Here is a 22,400-nt window from a genome sequence, read left to right as displayed (position 1 = left end):
ATTTTTATTTGTAATTTTCCTGTCCTAGCTGAAATCTACCTGTCTGACTGGTGGACAGGCCGTAATTTTGACCCCTGTGACAATGCATACATAAATGCCATCATGATTTGCTTCACAGTCAAATTTATGTACAAGTGAACATTTTCAGATCCCAATAAGAGTACCTTCCTGGTGGCCAAATAATTTCTTCAAAACTTTGCTCACTTTGTACGTGCCTACATGTGAATTTCCAGGACTGGTGTGTCAGAACTAGCATTAACCGGAAAATACCCACCTGCTCTGCATTCCCTATGGGCATGGATCAGCAGATGACGTGCACGATAAACGACTGATACAATTACATGTATACCCATTATTTCAGAAAAGATGGAACTCATCTAGTCTCTTGCTGGGTATCTGCCGGCCACACAGTCGGTTGAATTCATACGAGTCTATTTTTTCCCCCCATTTACACATCTCTGATGTAGTAACTGAAGAGCAATTAAATGAAGATGTTGGTGCATTTTCTGATGATTATCAACGTTCTTAATCACTCCTTTGGGGGTTGGGAATTTCATGGAGGATTTTCGTGCTTCTTGAATTGCAGGTGGTTGCTTATCCAAGCTTTGTTGTCAGTAATGACGACATTATATCATAGCTGTGTCTCGCTTTGGACATCTGATGTGATTTCATTTTTGTCTTGAGCATATTCTGTTTATGCAGGTGTGTTTGAGGAGTGTTTTAGGAAACATTCTGAGAACATTTCAAAAAGCGCTAGTGGTACAGCTCTATTACTGATGTAGAGTGGCCTGTCATTTAGACTAAAGATGAATCTTCATTAGAGTGGGACTGATCAGTTTGTTTTCATCAACCACTAGGTGGTTGTTCAAAATAAAATAAAACTGAACTATACTGTAGTACTTGTACTACACTGCGATACACTGCACTGCACTGCGATACACTACACTACACTACACTGCACTGCACTGCACTGCACTCCACTCCACTGCACTAACTGCACTGCGATACACTGCACTCCACTGCGATACACTGCACTGCGATACACTGCACTGCGATACACTGCACTGCACTGCGATACACTGCGATGCACTGCACTGCGATGCACTGCGATGCACTGCGATGCACTGCACTGCGATGCACTGCGATGCACTGCACTGCGATGCACTGCACTGCGATGCACTGCACTGCGATGCACTGCACCTGCGATGCACTGCACCTACGATGCACTGCACCTGCGATGCACTGCGATGCACTGCACCTGCGATGCACTGCGATGCACTGCACTGCACTGCGATGCACTGCACTGCGATGCACTGCACTGCACTGCGATGCACTGCGATGCACTGCGATGCACTGCGATGCACTGCGATGCACTGCGATGCACTGCGATGCACTGCGATGCACTGCACTGCGATGCACTGCACTGCGATGCACTGCGATGCACTGCACTGCGATGCACTGCACTGCGATGCACTGCACTGCGATGCACTGCACTGCGATGCACTGCACTGCGATGCACTGCACTGCGATGCACTGCACTGCGATGCACTGCACTGCACTGCGATGCACTGCACTGCGATGCACTGCGATGCACTGCACCTGCGATGCACTGCACCTGCGATGCACTGCGATGCACTGCGATGCACTGCACTGCGATGCACTGCACTGCACTGCGATGCACTGAGCTGCACTGCGATGCACTGCACTGCGATGTGTTCCTGGAAACAATCCCATGTATTTACACCATGACATTGATGGTGTACATATTTATTTACTGTGGAATACTTTATTTTTGCTGGAATTAATTTTCGCTGAAAAAGCTTTTTAGGCGTTTTGCTTGGAATTTATTTTCACTGATTTTTCATGAGTTTAATGTGAAATATAGGAAAAAAAGTATATTCGCTGGATTTTATTTTCACGGAATCATCCCTTCAGCGAAAATAGCGAAAATAAAGTATTCTACAGTATACAAATTAATCCTAATGATGGTGTGTAACTTAAATGTTCTCATAAACACTCAAAACTTTACTGGTGTTTTCTTAAGGTAGTATCCTACTAGTTTTTTACATGTGCACATATTTTTAACTTATAGCAGTGAGGATATTTTATGTTAAAATCTCTTTACAGTTAATTATTTTTGTACCGGGGTATTACCCCGTCGTTAGTCAATGTTATTTGAACTGTTTTGTCAATCTGTTTTTTGAGAAAAATGGTAAAATAATATACAGAAAGTGTTGATTTAGCTGTGGATTCCATAGAGCACAATTATAACTCATTCATTGTTAAAAAGTCCACATTACTTGTAGTTTTAACTTATTTGCATGATGACGTACATTTGCATAATTATTATTTTCTATTGGCTACACAAAATTACTTCTGAATGGGTTCCCTGCTGTTGTCTTCTTTCATAGTGAATTATCCTGTTATCGTTAACCTACCTATACTCATTGCCTATCTAGTGAGCTTCAAACCCCTGGGCAAGTTTCTTTTAATAAAATATACAGTGTTAGTAAAATTTTATTACCAGATTCAATCTTTTTTATATTTTATTACTTGTAACTAGTTAGGGAATATGAATTTATATATTATTGATTCAAGCCATTACTTGAAGAGTTGTTCCTTAATAATTTGAGTTTTTTAATTTAAAAAACAATACACTTTTAATGTCTTATGATCAGAATCCAGTATATTGGTAACGTTTTTACCTACTCACATTAATATTTTGAACATAATTTGCGAAGTGGGGTTTTAATAAAAATTTGTGAGTGAACTGTAATATACCTGCTTCCATTATTTTAACAACCCATAGTTTTTAATGGCTATAAATCTTCTAACAAATTAACCATCTTTCCATACAAATATATCGATGACTATGTTGAATAATAAAATAGTCCAAATCTTTAGGGATTTTATATAGAGGAAAAATAAAACATTTATGTACCCGATTTATTTTTTTGGTCACTAGACAAGTCCAGATTGAAAATGCATATTTATCTGTACTGTACTTGCTGGAAGTACATTTTCAAAATAAGTGTGTAACTTTTTGGTTTCCTGTTGTCTGAACTGTTTATATCAACAATTTGTCATCAAACATACTTGCTAATTAAATCAAGTTTAAAAAAACTAATAAAAAAAGAAAATGGCATAAAAATAGATTCTATATAAGCACACTTGAAATGGTGTACCACATTTGCGTTATTAATAGCGTTTATACATATGTAATAAAATATGGTCTGTCATATACTGATTCAGTATACAGTACATACAATTGTTGATTGGTGTCTAATAGAGCTAACTCAACACAGTACATCACACGATTTAAGAATACTGTCCTTAATGTCATGATTGTGCTGGAAATATCATTACTCCGTAATTAAATTCACCAATTTGATTTAGGTGAGAAATATAATAACTTTAGCATCATTTTAGAAAGCGATGGTCTATCGTAATATAAATGATTATGTCTAGGAAGATTGTAATACAACTATCAGTTGATTTATTTATCCCTGAAAGACCCATGCCATGTATTAGATTACTTGTTTAACAAACTGATACATTTAATATGATGTGTGGCAAAAGATCAGTTTTGTTTGTGCTGTGTGTTTTCGGGAAATTAGATATACTCTGCGTAATACATGTAGTTGTGCGTAATAATATTGCATTGCTGTTTTTGGCTTATTAGATTATTTTGTCAGTCTGCGATAGTTATTAGTGTACAATGCACAGTGATATCTTGACTAAAACTGTCTTTATTGATTTATATTCATTAAAAAGAAACTGAAGCATTCTTGCAAAATGTTTTAGAAGGTGTCCATCCTCCTTTTCCCCCAAACTATTGTGTGTATTTCGCTTCAACTGTTTTCACAACTTTCTGAATAGCCAGTCATTAACAGTAATGCTACAGGATTAAAGGCTCCTTATCTCAGTAAACAGTCTCAGCGTGGTCATTATTTTGTTGATTTATCTCTTTTCATGAGATGAATCATTATTGTAAATAACTGTAGCCACCACAATACCTCCTGTATCTCTCGGGTCAAGGTGATTACCTGCTCTGGTTTACTGACTTAATATTGGAGTGGTGCCATGATTATGACTCTGTTGAAGTACTGCAAGTATGAAATGGCATCAATCTGATGACATTTTATACAACATTCAACATTAACTATAACGGATACCAGTACTACTGTTGAATATTTTTGCTGAAAAGGCATTTTGGGTCTTTTGTATAGATTTTATTTTCACTGATTTTTGACAAGTTGAATGTAAAATATAGGAAAAAAATGTATATTCGCTGGATTTTATTTTCACTGAATCATTCCTTCAGTGAAAATAGCGAAAATTAATTCCAAGCGAAAATAAAGTATTTTACAGTATTTGTGTATATTATTGTACTTGTTGCTGTTACGCTTTGGGCATCAGAGGCTTCCCAACCTTGTATGGAGCAACAATCATGTGTTCCTTACAAATGAAACTAGTCAAATACCATAACCATATATTTAACAGTTCAGTACGCCATGATAACAATTTGTCATTCAAACAACAATAATGTTATAGTCGTATTCTCCATAAAGTTAAAAAAACAGTAAAAATTCTCCAGAATTTTAAATAGTATGACAAATAATGATCATTGTAGAAATTTGTAAAATTTCAGTTTTGTGTTGTATTCACAATGTTCTATCTTTGAAAATTTAAAATCATTACGTGGTTTGTAATATGTATGAAACGCCCTTAATCTTGAGTGAAATGTTCGCAGCTATATAATTTTGCAAATTCCTGTGACTAGAAAAACAAATTTCTCTTCTGTATTTAAATGGCAATAAAATCTTGGCAGCTTTAAGCTAACTTTCTAATCACAAATTTCATTCATGGTCAAATATTCATACTGAACAAAATCGGATTCTGGTCAGAACATGAGTATCAGTAGTCAGTCGCATTGTGATTTAGCTATGACCTTTTGACTGTACTCCTATTTATCAACTTTTGTTGCTCTCAGGAGAATGCATGAAATGCTTCAAATAAGGGGAATGTCTGTAGGAATAAAAAATCGCCACAACTGTAGTTCTCTTACCCTTTGAAGTGCCCGTCCCTTGGAGTATATGCTGGATACTTGTAAGCTTTGTAGATGATTGCATGGCATTTAAAGGTGCAGAGGCCAGTGCTAGAGTATGCAGCAAGTACTTTCATATTACTTCATAGACGCATGTTCCTCCGTTTAATATAATGGGTAAGCCATTATTACAAGTGCCCACCCACCTTTATATTACTTCATCAGAATTTAAATTTGCTGATTTATTTCTGCGTCAAAAATGTATGCGCTAACAGCGCCCTCGTGCATTGTCTAGCGCCCTCATGCTATAGTCTTTCTGAATACTAAATTTGTTTTTTTTTAAATTTTCTGTTTTGTGTTGAAAGAACAAATTAAATTTGTTTCCATGAAATTTTGTGACTGGCAGTTCCTCCAGCATAACGTTTTCATTATCTGATTTGGAAATGAGTTCTCCTGGGCTGTTCTTTCTGACTATATCTGTGGATGAGTATGTGATCTTGCCAATCACCTTCCGCTCAATTCTAATATCCTGTGATTCTGCTAGATCTTCTTATGGTATCGCGATGTAAATTGTTTGGAAATTCTCCAGCCTGAAAGAATAATAATTTCATGCAATTTAATCGGTAAATCAGATTTCCAAGGTCATTTAAAGTATGCTACCAATTTCTTGAATATCCCATATCTAAATACTTCAGTCAGTGTGCAGTGTTGTAGTTGTCACTTTCTCACATGACATGATGAACAACTGTTTGTCGCTGCCTGACAGTTGAATTGAATCGATTTAGTGAGGCAGGAAGTTAGTAAATCTAGGAATTAGCTAACAACTTTGGTTATGACAATTGTCTTTCTACAGACTTGTAGGCACCAGTTGATTGCCATGCTATATTTCTAGTATGTTGTAAGACATCTTCTTGTTTGAGGTCCTTTTTAACAGCAACTCAGTTTGGATTTTTTTTATAAATACTGTAAAATACCTTATTTTAGCTGGAATTAATTTTCGGTGAATAGACTTTTCGAGTCTTTTGTATGGAATTTATTTTCACTGAATTTTCACAAGTTGATTGTAAAATATAGGAAAAAAAAGGTATATTCGCTATAAATTTTTTTCACTGAATCATTCCTAAAATAGCGAAAATTTATTCCAAGCGAAAATAAAGTATTTTACAGTATGTCAGTTGCTATTTTAGTTTTTGTTTGCTTTAGTCTTCATGAAAGTAGTTAATCACATTTGTAAATGAAATTATTGCCTCAAAAAAATATATTCGCAATCTTGTCACGTGGATGTTATTTGTTCACAGGTAGAAAGTAGAGAATTTGTAACAATTTAAGGGCTGTCTCTCCATGTATTACTGTTTCATGTTCAGTGAATAATGGTTTCTTTTGTACGAGGTTTTCGCTGTTATGATGTCGTGAATGTCTCAATGTGCATGCTATTCAGTCACTTCAATACTTGCTCAATACACCTGTCATTCAAGACCAGCTAGCAAAGTCATACACATTGAGTTTTTTCGGCAGCAGAATGTTTCCTTTTGATTTTAGGGGGTGTGGCGTGTGTACACGCCGAGTGGGCTTTTTGAAAACTGTTTAAGAATGTGACGATCAGTTGGTATTTTTAATGATTTGTTGTTGTGCAGGTAAACATTCACATTTTGTTTTGCCTTGCAGTCATCACATCACGAAATAGTTGTTTTGTACGTACATGTATGTTGTATGGGATCTATGCAGTATGCAATGTAGTGCGAGTCTGTGGTGGTTTCATGCCTAATACTCTTCTTACCAGAATTTTTTGGTAAATCTTTTTAGCGTTCTGCAATTCTTTTTGAAGTGTCATGTTACATGTATACTTGATGTGGGTCACATGCAACATGTGTAATGCATGTAAGATATATTCATGAAATTCAAACATGTACTGCACAACTGTGTTGCGATTAATGCTAATTTCTGACCAAAGGGTTATAATTTGACATTACTCAGTATGGACTAAAAACATTTTTATCTATTGCTGGTCATCGCAGATCTCTTTCAAAAGTGATCATCACCTCGTCATTTTTTCAGCACCTCGGGAGAGTAAAGAAATTGTTTTTATCTAGTTTTTAGTTTAAAAATTTATTTGGCAGTTTATGAAAGACATCCTTTTAAAAATTGAGACAAGTATACTTAGCGAGAAGGAGCAAAAGATGACAGACATGCAGGTAAAAAGAAATTTTACCAACCTCGTATAGTGACAAATCATGACAATAGTATAAAAAAGGGTATTACTATATTGTTTTTGGGGAAATTCCCACATTGATGTACAGTTTGACCTCTAATAGATAAATCTTCTGCGGAATGTATTGTTTGTAATCGCTTGCTATCTGTTTAGTCATTATCTATGTGTATTTATATCACTTATCGCTAGCACACCTGCAGTCAATTCATCCTGTATTACTACCCGTGTTTGCCACACCATTTCTGGGCAAGAAAGTCTAAATATTGTAAATGCATTAATTATTCACTGTGTTTCGATTTTGCTATTTTTCGCATACTGTGAAATACTTGTATGTGGAATTAATTTTTGCTGAAAAGACTTTATTGGTGTTTTGTATGGAATTTATTTTCACCAATTTTTGACAAGTTGAAGTATAGGAAAAAAAGTATATTCGCTGGATTTTATTTTCACTGAATCATTCCTTCAGCTAAAATAGCGAAAATTAATTCCAAGAGAAAATAAAGTATTTTACAGTAGAAGTATAATCCACTAAATAGAACTTATTCTTTCTCTTGCAAATTTGTGAACTTAAAACCCAGTGAAAATGCTCAATACTTGAAGATTGTGCAGGGATAATAACGTAACAAGAATATATACACATGACAAAATACACTTTTTGGAATGACGAATTGGTTTTACAGCAATATAATTTTCCTTCTCTTGGGAAAAACAAATCTGCCTCAAATCTAAGAGAAGGAAGACATAATTTGCACTGTTCCTTTTCCCTCCCAACTTTTCTAATGGCTTGCCCCTAAATTTACATTTCAATGATGAACAGTATTCGTCTTTGCTTGTGGAGCTACAGAGCACAAAAGTGAAATAGTGACTACTTTAATTTCATTTGATTTTCTGCTTTATTGCGTTAACTTTTTTGAAGGTTTGGTAATCAGTTATACAGGATATTACATTATGCGTAATTTGTAACTGCTGTATTTTCTAACCTAAATTCCTAGTAACTGTGACCTCTACTGCCTTCTCGTTCATTGGGGAATTATTATGGTTACAGAACAAAAATACCTGTACATGTGTATTCTTTATTATGCTCTATTGGTAATATGCATGGTTCCGATAACTTCCCTACCTAAACTAAAATTTATTGCCTACCCTAAACCTATTTAGCAAAATATGAAAAATGATGCAAAATCACAATGATTTTGATGAGACTGAAACTGGATTTACTATCCAGAATTTTGGCAAAATTGGAAAGACTTTATTTACTGTTAACATCATGGGTTTTGTTAGGCAATCCGATGAATGATGAATCCGAAAAAATTGAATTGCTACCTACTCTACCTGTTTTTAAAGTGCATGTATTGGAAGCACAGAGTTTACTTTATCTTGGCGTAAAGACGGAGATGTGTCTGTATCTGCATATTTTATCAATCCAGTGTACAATGATTACAATGGGAGATTCATTTTTAACAGAGAAATTATTTACATTGTGTACCATATTTGCTGTATTAGTAATGCATATAATGAACCTCAACAATGGACTAGGTTTCTTTGAAGTCAAGCTTGTGTAAACAGCTGTCATCAAACTGTTTTTTGTCATGTGACCATGACAATTACAGCAATGATATCATGCCATAATTGTGATAAATTGCCCATGTGTAGAGAATTATGCCCATGAAAGGTTGAAAGTCACAAACAGTAAAGTATTATCCTGACATGTGAGTATAAAATTAGACATATTTTATTGATTCAGAACATAATGAAAGGTTTATATGTACGTCTATTAGAGATGTGCTTCTAATAGGTGATTTTCCGTTCAACGAGAAGATCTCGCGAGATGCATGAAAGATGAACTCGAATTTCTTTACTTCCTAGCTCACATCGACCGGCCAATCTTCGACAGAGGAATATTGCTTCCGAATACCCTCACTTAATCGAAATTGCCTGTCATCAAATGTGTACAGCACATTATTAAGCATTGAAATGCCCCCAAAATATTTTCACGTTTGTTGAATCCCACACGATGTTTGACGCCACTACGACCCTATGACTTTTGTTTGTCCTGTTTCTACATTCGATTTCACGCACAACGTGTGATTCTTGCAGTAAACGGAAAATGGTCTATAGAACGCGTGTAGTATACATTTATATATTTGACTAAATATATCTTGATACCATACTTTATTTTGAAAATTTTTAATTGATGTCAGTCTTGCTTAGTGAGTGATAAATGGGATTATTTAAAATTCATTGCACCGAAGTTTACACAAGTCATACTTACCGACAGAGTGCCGACACTTCCTTGGAGCTTGTGGACTTGAAAAATGCGAGTGTTAAATGCTGGCAGCTTATTTTATCAACAAGTTTGTTGGCTGTAAATCAATACTTAATATTCCCTGAAGCTAGAATTGTACTGTGAAATAAAATTATCGAAATTACATTTGCACTCGATTTGGCATGCACAGGCGAGGAAGAGTGCTACTTGCCGGTTCATGTCTGCAGTACTTCGGTAAAATTGTCAGTTTGTTAAATGTTCTTGACTAACGAAGCAGACAAACTGTCATTAATTATCAATTACAGTGAAAGTGACACCTAGCTTTATTTACAAAGATCGGAAGGTCTATTCAGTATTCCTCCAGGCATTTAACTTGCTGGGATTTTTGTACGTGTATAGTAGTACACTTTATTAGCAAAATAGTAACTCTATCATGAAGTCCTAAATATGGGCAAAAATAAATTGCACACTAATGTCTTACTCTTAAATCATCTGGTACACTGCTTGTTACCAAATTTTGTTGAACTTTGTTGAACCAAACTTGAATAAATAAATATAAATATAATTTCTGGTTTCAGCAATTATATTCTTAGAGCATTCTCCTGCCAAGTATTTTTACATTGACTCGAAAGGCTTAAAAATTAAAAAAAGTAAATATTTAAAATTAATTAACATCTCATGTATGGAATAATAATCATTAAGCCACGTAAGCCATGTTTATTTAATATGGGTCTTGAGTTGTTCTTACTAGTCACAAACCAATATTTGTATACACTTATTTAATCATTACTTCCAATTGTATATCATTTCTATCCTGACAGCGCTGCCAGCAATGTCAACACTACAGCAGTTCACAGTCCTGGCTTTCAGTCAAACATTAACCCATCAGCTGTCATGAGAATTTACACACCTATTATGTAAGATAAATATTCGCTGAATTCAGATTTGTTACTGATTTTCGTAACTAATGAAAATAAACTGATCCATATTTATATATTAACACCAAGTTGCAAACTTCATCAGGTTATGAATCAAGTTAGACAAATAGAAAAGATGTACATTAAGCATAATTTTTGTATCATGGTTATTTCATTTCAGAAAATCTGTTCATATAATCTCAGTTATTGGTCATAGTTTAATGTGAAACAAACTAAAGTGGCGCGTGTTCATAAAAAAAAACTTCATTACTTAAGCAATAACCCCCACCGAAGGCAGGTATACCACGAGATATTGCACAATTCACTAGTTTACTTTCATCTACTAAAAGATCATGATAATGACCCTTGAACATGAATATTCATAAGAATAGTATGTAGTTGTGTGCTGAATGCATACAAAAATGACATGCGCAACACAGTTCAAATTGAATACAAACTATTTTTATTCCGCATGAAAAAGTAACTTATCCACGGTGAAAAGAGCAGCGTAAACACACAAATTAGCATAACAAAAGATGACCTTTCTGACCTTTTACTGACTGTCAACGCGATTTGAAATACATGGTCGTGTACAACGGATTTTCCACGTTTTCATTCCGGTTTTTGTACAATTTTGATTGAAATTTGCCCATTGAAAGTACAGTTGTGAAATAAACTGGCTTTGTGACTCATCATACTACTTGTAACTGTGGATATTGGATGTTCAGCGGTACTTGGTTCGACCGAAATTTGAGACGCGGCCGGACGCGGTGTATCATGTACGGCAACCTTGGATACCTTTGGTATAACCAAAGTTTTGTGACAGTATGACTGACAAGTTTTGTTGTTGTTCTGGGGTGAGTTTGATGTTGTAAAATTGGATTCTCGCATCGTTTTTGTTACACGCACACGATATGCCTTGTCTCAACTCCGGTCGAAAGAAAGACTTTGCACGCCGTCGCTCTAATGCAGTGGTTGGTGTACACTCGGCACAAATCTGCAGCTTTTGAAATTATCTTCATCATCTCCTGTAATTTATTTACCCATAGTGGAGAATTACAATACCATATATTGTCATCGAATCCTGCATTGCCCTGTGTTCTTTGAAACAGATAGCAATTACCCGGGTGCAATTTTGTCAGCTAGAACTCGAACGCCGCTACGGGACACCGGTTGTTATTGGTGGCATACATTTTTGCCTGTGACTCGTAGTTTTTTGCATTTTTTTGTCCTTCAATCCCTCAATCTTATCTAGTACTTGAAGATCATGTTTTCTTTGTTGGAGGCTCGCAATCCAACTCATAGTCACAACACTGAGAACACAGCGCTCTGGCGTTCGTTTAGGCACCTCACGGTGTTGAGGGACGGTGGTTTATAGTGCTATTAGGTTTGTGTGGCGAACGACAATCATCCAACGACTGATGCTCACAACTTGGATCCCACCATTAACAAAAAGCAATATTATGGTTGTATAACTTTTCAGATGTTTTTAATTCAGTATTTTTTTTAAATATTCTTCCAAAATTCAACCACTATATTTCTCTAAAAATCAAATAATACCGGTTTTATGTATTTCCGTATTAAACCTGTAGTCAATTCATGTTCCAGGGCCACTTGGTCTAGCCGTGCATTATCAGCCAATATACCATGGATTGCATATGCAAATTTTGTGTTTGGGCCAATCAAATCAATGGATTAACACCATCAATATACTGGTACATTTTGTATAATATAATGTATAATACTTTATTTTAGCTGGAATTAATTTTCGCTGAAAAGGCATTTTGGGTGTTTTTTATGGAATTTATTTTCACTGATTGATTGTGAAATATAGGGAAAAAGTTGTATTCACTAGATTTTATTAGTCCCCGTTTGGACGCAATCCGAAAACAGGGACTTATGTTTTGACCTCCGTGCGTGCGGGCGTGTGTGTGCATTTGGACCTGTATCTTAGAAAGGCCTGGACCAATCACAATCAAACTTCACACATACATCATACATGACATTATACATATGCATGTCAATTTGTTTCACGATCTGATTCAAGATGGCCGAATGGCGGCCATTTTTGTCCTAAAAATCATCAAAATCAAGCATTTTTCAGCTGTTCACAAATGGATTTTGTTCAAAATTGGTGTATACATTAGACATGATGGGACCTTGATGCAAATAATTTTGTTTTTCAGATTAGATTCAAAATGGCCGACAGGTGGCCATTTTGTTTTAATGAATGGGTTTCCAGACCCCATATATCTGACTTGCTTCCACTGATTATGTTCAAATTTTTAATATTCATTATACATCATGTCATAGATATACGAATATATTGGTTTGACGATCCTTTTCAAAGTGGCCAAATGGTGGCTATTTTTGTGCTAAAAAAATCCTCAAATATCAAGCATTTCTTGCATTTATGGATGGATTTTGTTCAAACGTATAACATACATTAGACATTACAGGTTCCTGATGCACGTCATTTTGTTTTTCAGATTGGATTCAAAATAGCTGACTGGCGGCCATTTTGTTTTAATGATTGTGCTTCGAGAGCCATATCTCTTAAATGCTTTGACTGATTATATTCAAATTTTATATATTCGTTATATATCATGTTGTATATATATATACATGTATTCAAAATGGCTGATTTTGAATGCTGTTCCAGAGCAATATCTCTCAATATGGACCAGTACTTTTTTGATGATCAGATACAAATGTCAATCATTGTAATGTTAAAAAATCGTATTCCTGACATCGTTATATTACTATAAACAAAAATATATATCTTAAATTTGATAACTAACGGGACTGTGCCATGCATGGCTTGTTTTTACTGAATCATCCCTTCAGCGAAAATAGCGAAAATTACTTCCAAGCAAAAATAAAGTATTTTACAGTAAGGTGAAAATGAGTGCCATGCAATGAATAATAACGCATATGCATATACCTATGCTTGAATACACTTGAAATTAACAAGCATGTTTTCTGTCACTTACCATCATTTATTCAGGAGATTATCAACAATGAGATAATTTGCTAATTACTTCAGATTATGAATTCATGGAATTTGAATATTCTAGGTTTAGTGAAAATGTTACAGCATTTCTGGGAATTCTTCAGACAGTCAGTCAGCAAAATTGCTTGCAACTCTGCAAAACACTTGGTGTTTCCTTTATTCTAGACTTGGCGGAACCGTTTGGCTGTCAATTTCTGTGTGTGATTCACTATTACATAGGGTTTAATACTCAACGTGGTGATCTGCTGTTCTAGTGACATATTCAATAACTATTCTTCGTTATTTACATTGCATGTAATTCAGAAAATTCATTGAAACACATCAAAATAACCAGATCATATATTTAGTCCCCGTTCAGGCGCAGCCTGAAAAGGGGAATACTAATTCAGGTTATGTCCATAATTCCGTCTCCAACATTTTCTAAGAAATTCTACAGCAGATATCAGTGAAACTTGGCAGGTTGATGAACATGTCCCCTCCGAGTATGCACGTAATTTTTTTTCCAGATCTGAAAATCCCAAGTGGGTCTTTTTCACGATTTTATTAAAAATTGCCTCTCCCGGCAACATTGACAAAACGTCTGCGCATGCTCAGAATAAATTAATTACTGTAAAATACTTTATTTTTGCTTGCAACATTTTTTTGCTATTTTCGCTGAAGGAATGTTTCAGTTAAAATAAAATCCAGCGAATATACCCTTTTCTTATATTTTACAGTCAACTTGTCAAAAATCAATGAAAATAAATTCAATACAAAACACCCAGAAAAAGTCTTTTCAGCGAATGATAATTCCAGCTGAAATAAAATATTTTACAGTAGATTAGATCTGTGAGTAAGGCTGCTGTTATTACGGCACGTGATTTCTCCATTGCGTGCAATTTATTATAGTACTGTTTATACATGTATTCTGTTTGGCTCAGTGGTCTCATTCACTCGTTACTAGAAGAACTAGTAACTTTATTTGATTTCAAGAACTTCAAGAAGGCGGCATAAGAGACGTGTTTGCAAAGGTAAGTTTTCCAGTTTATTGGGGTACGATTGGTGTACATTTCGTGACGTACGGACGTGAATATTATGATGATTGCCAGCTTTATATTCTTGTGAAAAACCAAAAAAAGCAAACAATTGTCTCTAATCTACGAAACTAGTTTGTGAATTGTATACCCTGTCAAATTATTGTACACGAACGATTAATTCACGAGGACATAGTTTTCAAGTACCGGTAAATCGTTTTCCGGTCTTTTGCTTGTGTAGCGATTTACGAAATATTCACAACTCGGGGGGGGGGGGGGATTTCCCTGTGTCGATCAATTTATTCATTATATAATAGCAGGTTGCCTATGATTATATTCGTATTTTTTATGTTGTGAGCATTGAATTGTTAGTTGCAATGAAGATTTTGGCGATCTTGTGCGATTCAACATGGCGGATGTACAGTGACAACACGTGTATGGACGGTCGGTCGAGCAGTCTGCAACGGACCACAGTCTGTGAACGGACCGTTAATGTTTTGGATATTTCATTCACTCCTGATGCCTAAAAGAGTCTAATTTATATTTTACCGTAGTCATTGACACCTATTCAAGAGTATCATGTTTATTGTGAATAGCGTGAATGGGTAAGCTTCGTTTCGACAATGGGCTGTTATTTCTGTGAACAATGTTAAATTATTCTTTGAATGCTCAGTTTATTTTTTTTGAAAACAACTAATTTTTCGATTTAAAAAAAATCATGCCGTTTTCCCCGTCAAAATCAAAGCATAAAGATCTTGCTAAACATCGGTGAATCCCCTGTTGCGTTCACCACGAGGTCACTGAGCCGTCATTAACATATTTAAATGACCACGTGTACTGAAATAACATGGCGGATATCGCATCGCATCGCATTTACATTCGACCGAAATCATTCGTTTACGATGAAACTAAGTTGAATATTACTTCCAATTCATAAAAATTCAACGAATTATTTTTTTGTGCGTATTATAATCATTACTGAATAATAATAAACAATTGCAATACTTCGAAAACAAGTAAGTTATTCACTTGCGAAACACAGAATGACCAGATTGTGCTACCGTGATCATTTGCTACCGGTACTAACAACTAAGCAATGTATTCATGTTTGTATTTATTCGAAACTTCTTTTAGAAAATACTTTACTTTTCGTAAACTTTACTGAATTTTTGGGGGGATTCAGTTCCAACATTTCGCGATGCCAAACCAAAGGCCTTTCACTCTTTGAGTGTGACACCTAAACCAGAAGTTTTATGGTGTATAAACTGGCACTAAATGAAAAAGCCGTTGAACCTTATTCAAATTTATAAGTACATGTTATTATGTATTTAATTATGAAAACTGACTAAATTAAATGTGATCTTATTTTTAATTTGAACAGAATTATGATTTATATCGGTAATGACGTTTTCATCCAATATTAATAGTGCAATTGTTAAAATGCCTACCTACACATTTATTGTATTTGTTTCTGTTGCCCTGAAATAGACATTTGTAAAAAAAAAAAATTTAAAAATCATGCTTGATTCAAATTCAAAAAAAAAAGATGTAGCCATGTAGCCCCTTCCTGTTATCTGTTTCCAACTTCTTCCAGAGTAAAACTGGTGAAGCCATGTAATTGCCATACAATCATAAACTGTGGGAAAACTTATATGTTATTGAAAATCTTTATTTTGTTGTCTGTGAATTAATATAATATTTGAAATGGTGTAATGGTGCAAAATATTCTCAAGCAATTGGTTTTCTGGTGGCACTACACTGTGCATTTATGCATGATCTCAGCTTACTAAGTGATGATGGTGGTTGAAATGGAAAACTGAATACAAAAATCCAGTAACATCTCAAACGAATTTCCGTCTGCTGTGAATGCATGTTTCGTTACATCAAATAAATAACCCAATTTTATTGAATGTATCCAAAAACATGGTACCAATGATCTAAAATTTCAGGAGTGCTCGCTGAAGGTTTATCAATCTTGCTTATTGTCTTGTTCTTTACCAATCCTGCATTTCAGTTACTAGAATTTATACTAAAAAAAAATAGTTTCTGTTTTTCTTCTAATAATTCGGCCACTCTCAAAAACAAATATTTTTCCATGGTCGAAATGCAAGAAGAATACAAAACTACTGTGATTGCATAGCGATACCTGTAGGGCCATTGTCAATTAGTTCGCCTGATCAACACAGCGTTATACATAGGGCTGATATTGAATCACGGAGAGTAAAATCTTGTGATACTAATCTCTAGAACCGCTCAGATTGGTACATACCGGTATGTCTTATGAACCCACATGTGTATATCTTTAACAATACTCATTTTAAACTTTTTTTTTTTTACAGTGGTGCTGTGAACTGCTTCAATTTTGCAAGGCAATTTTTTCTGGGTTCCTACAACATGGAGTGTCAGGGACTTTATTGAAATTTCATAGAATCCTGAATATATCTAGAAGTGAAAATTAAATGGTTTACAGTATTTTATACCCATTAATAATGATGAAATGCAATAATATCACTGCACTAAAAAGACTTCAAACAATTATTGTTACTTCTCCATTGAAGGTTATGAGCAGACCAACCTTTACTGGCTTCCTTAATTATTACATGTACTTGCTCTGAAAACATAGCTTTTACAATTGTTTAAATTAACAGATGTTGTTCTATGTACAATGAATACATTTTAAATAATAAACCTTACTGTATTAATAAAAAATTGTATTTGACAACATGAGAATGAATCTGATGCCCAGTGGTGATGTTGAAATAAACCCAGGTCAAGGTTCACTCAGATTTATGAATGCAGTTTCTTGAGCAAGTATACATGTATGACAAATAGTTTTGTTGCACTTGTGTACTCTGAGATTCTGAACATGGGTCAGTGGAAGTTTTTAGTTGTCAGTACAAAACTAGATTATGGGAAATCACTTTATGATGAGTTGTACCCACATAGAGTACATATTCATTCACCTGTTTGCAGATGTTCCTTGTACTACTTTATAATCAAATAACGGGGACTGTGACATTTCATGTCTTGTAAAATATGATATTACAATGATGTGAAAATGTCTGCCTGACGATGAAATGGTGCCATCAAGTCCAAATCGGCCAAAAAGTGTTTTACTTACTGTCTAAATAATTCTCCAAACTGCTGTGATTATTCAGCATTTGTTCGAACAGTTTCTGTCTGTTTTCTCCCGATTGAACACGTTTTACACCTCAATTTGAACCTTCAATTTCAAAATGAGAATTTGGGACATCATTTTCACTAGATAATGCTACAAATATCTGAAATGCTCTTTATTTGTTTGTTTAAGACTTGTTTATATCAAAAGCATTTGGCGTAGACTAGCAATAAGTACATTTGTATGTGTAGATTGATTTTATTGGATTAACTGTGGTATCTTTATCATACCAGTATATTCCTGGTACAAAACACTTTATAAACGCTTGGGGGTAAAAGACATTATTATAATAAGCATATAGCAAGGATACTGGAAAGTTCGTAGACAGGCAGCATCAGTCCTGCGCTGTGTTGATCAATTTACTCCCGCTGTCATGTCTGTGTGTGTACTGAGTAATATCCTCATAATAAGTTGTATCCTGTATTATATAGTTTGTATTATTTGATATTTGCAATAACTACATACATATGATTATATGATTTACTGGTATTCAATCATCTTTTGTTTCTTCTAAATTCCACTTTTGAAAAACATGCAAAATTTAAAATTCAATTTCCCCCTCCCTCTGAAAACTTTCATCATTACATGTATTAAAAAAATTTTGAAAAACATATATATGCTGTTAATCTCTGTAATTTATAAAAATGAAATTTAAAACAGAATTAATTGTTATATTAAACAAAATGTAAACCCCTGGCAAAAATTCTATGAAGCTTAGTACTCTTATCAAGAACCATGTATAGTAGCGTTCACACACAGCTCCTTAGAACGAAATATGACATCAAATACCTTAGCCGTGCTAAGAAATGCCAAGTACAGATTAAATCTTCCAGTTTTTAAGACCAGGTTCGATTCCTTTACACACAGGCTAGTGAAGTGTGCTTGGACACTTAACTCGGGCTAAGTGCATAAAAAGCCATTGTATTCAATGGATTTACTCTTACATTCATAACTATTCATTTAGGTATGCCATTTCGGCATGTCAATCAATGCAAGCAAATCAAGCAATATTGTTTTCGAGAAAGAATGAACTGAGAATGAGACTCTGTGTTCCTGTAATTCTGCAATCTGCAATTTTTGAATTTACTTTGGTATAGTTTTATAACTATAGAACTAACACACATGCATACCTTCCTAGTTACTTTACTTCGTAGTAATCGTATTTAAAATGACTGAAGATTTTTGTATATTTTTAACAAGTTTGGGCGTTCCTTAGCCCGTGCTAACCACTGTTTCCTTCCCTGCATGAATGCAATTGGTTCTATCCGATATGCAAACATATGAGATTAGCTTAAAGATAGACAGTATCTGTATAATGCTGTTTTAATGGTTACGTAATCATTTTTGACTTAATCTCCGGCTGAGCAACATCCTGTTATACGCGTCTCCCGTACACTGTAAACATGAAGATACTTCATTTCCCGTTTTGTGAGCGCGTCGACAAGTCCCTGTTTCAACACGGTGAGTAATATTTTTTTGCTTAACGAAACATTTTTGGCGAATCTTATACTGGCATTAACCATGCAAAAATAGAGTTACTATGATATTAGCAAGGGGTTCCATTGCATTGGGATATAGTGAGGAGTATTACACTATCGGTTAGAACAAGTTCGTTGTGATTTCTGGGGAAATATCGAACCGAAGGCTTACTAACCGATGAGATTTATTCGTGTTTTTTTTTAAAAAAAAGAAGAAGAAATCTTTAATTCGAATCTGTTTTGTTATATACTGTACAATCTGCTTTACTTGGCGGCCGGCATTTGTTTTGTTTCTAAAATTGAGCCGAGGACAGGCGAGTGTCGTATCACCGGGGTTACTTACAGTATGCGTTCACTGCATGTAGTTTATAAGTAAACGGTTCACGCACTGCATGACGATAAGTGTCACTTCTGTGTGTCCATTTAGTGTGCCTAAATGTTATTGTTTTCCGATTTTATATAATTGCCCCACAAATGAATTCCTAATCGTGATTACAGCTTTGTAAATTGAGTTTGTGCGAACAAGTCGGGAAACGCGACAGGCAATAGAACCTAGTAAGCAAATAACACCGAATAAACGGCAAGGTAAACCTGTCTCGCAGAACAAAATGGCGGACTTGCCACTAAAACCTATCATACCGATAGACTTTCGTTTTAATTAATTTATACATGTTGTACAAGTTAGTATTGTTCGGAAAATGATTAATTTTCTTTATCCAGTAGAAATATCGGTCGGTCAGACAATAATATCTTTTCGTTTTAATAAAAAGTGAAAATAGTGGATTAAGGGGTTGACCATTAAAAGACTAGGGGGGTAAAAAAAATCGACAAGAATATTTAATAAAATCACAGGAACTTTTATGAGTAAATAAACATAGCGCAAAACTGGGTAAAGGAAAACACTAATTTGTACTGAGGTTCTCACTCCCTGAGTTTATAATAGTAAACCTCTGATTCAACGAAAATATACAATCCTCGTTTTTTGGTGTAAAATGAAAGGAAACCACACAGAGTGTGGAGTATGGAGTGTATGAACATGTATATCAATATTGTTTATAATTTTACCATTATGTATTTCAGGTAGCAATCATTATCATGGAAGAGCAAAGTTTTAACGAAAGCAGAACTTCAGTTTTTAGTTTTGATGTGAGTGGTTTTTGATGATTTACAACTTATTTTATCATCATGTTGTGATTGAAAGAGTACAGTATATAACTGCAATTTTCAGCAATATTTAATATTTCTAAAATTTTCCTTCAGGAAATTGCGGCTGCGGAGCAACTGTTTGGAAACATGGATAGTGGAAGGGAGTTAAATATAGAGGTAGAATAACAATCTTAGTTGCATATTATTTTAAAACTGTTCCATTTTATATCCCAGTTCATAAATACTCACCTAAATTGTCATACATTACTTATGGGCATTTCAATATGAAGGCAGTTTTAGTGTCGTACATAAATAAATACGGTAACTATTCTTTATTTTAAATCATGTCAGTTTATAGTCTCGTAATAATTTATATATTTTTGTGTACTTTACAGAAAACAGTGGAAATCCTTAGACCAGATCTTTCCAGCCAAGAAATTAGTGTAAGTAACTAAATAACAATTGTATTTTTAGATGTTGATCATTAGACACAATCTTGGATGAGATGATTGGAATGCAAATTTTAAAATTTTCTTGTATTAAAAAATGAAAGTTTCTATGTTAAAAATTCGTTAAAATTTCCTTTCTTTGTATAGGAAAATGGATATTAGTGTGAGATTGTGTTGATTGAATAATTTTTTTACTGCACACTGAAAAAAATATTAACAATAATAACCAACATTTTATTTTTCAGTGTAAATGCAAATCAAAGTGCATGCGAAAATGCCCATGCAAAAACAACAAGCAGGCATGCAATGACTCGTGTTTATGCAAGCAGACAATGTGTAAGAATCGCAGCAAGGTAACATTATCATAACCCTGTGATACAGTTGAAGGTTTTGAAGCAACAGATGTGGAAACAGTAAGTGTTTTTGACATTTGAAATAAAATTATATATATTTATTGTGCTGATTTTCAGTTGACATGTATTTCACTGGTTGTATGTATTTCATTCTTCTATTTTAAGTGCCCAATAAAATTTAAACTGCAATTTATATATTAGCGACTCAATAGCATTTACTTACCAAGCATATATAGTTAGTTCAACATGATATATTTGTTTTCCATAGGGAAATGAAGACAGAGAAACTGCAATCGTGAGAATGGAGACTCAGAGTCCAATCATTGGAGATAAGGAAAAAATACAGGTACAATTTTTTTTTCTTGTTTCGAGGTATCCACAATTGTGCTTTAAATTTTTTTTTAATTTTTGGTGCATGTTTTTACTTTCAAATTCCAAACTTCACAATGGTTGACATAGCCAAGTCTCAACAGTTCTGGACTTGTTTATTCTTTCGTGTATGACAACATAGAAACTATCATTAAAGCTGAAAAAAAATATCTGTTTCTCGTTTCTGCGCGCATTATTTTGAACTATGCGCCTTGAACATTTTTTTTTCGCTTGTACTAGCACTTGTCTCAAATTTCCCCCATTTAGCTAAGTATTCTTAAAAAAAAATCGGCTTGCCGCCTCATTTTAAAGTTTCCATGAAACGGAGAAGTTTTTTTCCTGGCCTATCCCAGTGTGGTGTTATTAAATTCCTCAATTTTAAGTCTTTAAACCAATCCCATCTATTACAGAATGTTCTTCTTAACATGGACCCAGAAACTCTCAGAGGATTGTCAATAAAGATGTCAGCATTGTCACCTCAGAAATGGAAAATCCAATTGAGAACGTTTGCTGCAAACAAATCGAATGTCTTACTAGGGAGGAGTTATTTGCACTCCATTGTCTCAACCAGAACAGTTTGGACATGGCAATTTTAAATACGGCCGAGTGGCGAGCCAGTCCTGCAAGATATGAAAACGCGAGCTACAGGAAGACTGCATATCGTAATTTCATTCTTTGGCAACATGTTTATTTGGGGAAAGGAAATAGAAGAGTTATTCCATCTTGTGTAGTTTTACAAATACGGGCCCTTTACCCATCACAAGATGGGCGTTATATGGGTTACAAGGAATACTAGTATTAGAAGTGAATCTTTTATACACATAGTGCTCCCGTGTGCGTTTTTAATAACTCATGACAAGGTAAATATTTTTCAATAAAGCACTGGTTCAATATCCATCTGCAATAGAGCTGATTTTTTGTTTTTTATTGTAAAATCTGTCTGTATTGGAAGCCGCAGTGAA

At 34.6% G+C, this 22,400-nt stretch overlaps 1 protein-coding gene across 2 annotated transcripts in view; it reads left to right on the top strand.

Annotated features, from left to right (window-relative positions):
- The window catches only part of LOC100375546 (heparan sulfate glucosamine 3-O-sulfotransferase 1-like), a 109,397-nt gene that overhangs the window by 11,835 nt on the left and 75,162 nt on the right, over positions 1–22,400 (top strand). The window contains exons 1-5 of one of the 2 annotated variants that reach the window (XM_085493409.1): positions 19,405–20,267; positions 20,382–20,444; positions 20,663–20,710; positions 20,962–21,129; positions 21,338–21,415. The exons of the other annotated variant lie outside the window; for it this stretch is intronic. The gene's annotated coding sequence lies outside the window, so the exon portion shown is untranslated. Of the gene's footprint in view, positions 1–19,404; positions 20,268–20,381; positions 20,445–20,662; positions 20,711–20,961; positions 21,130–21,337; positions 21,416–22,400 lie in introns of those variants that run through there. 2 annotated transcript variants of the gene reach the window in all.

This window comes from Saccoglossus kowalevskii, chromosome 18 (genome assembly GCF_978046115.1).
Source record: "Saccoglossus kowalevskii chromosome 18, keSacKowa6.1, whole genome shotgun sequence".
In the NCBI taxonomy this organism is placed as follows: domain Eukaryota; kingdom Metazoa; phylum Hemichordata; class Enteropneusta; family Harrimaniidae; genus Saccoglossus; species Saccoglossus kowalevskii.
Note: the sequence above shows the minus strand (reverse complement) of the source record. Positions and strands in the feature narration are given on the sequence as shown.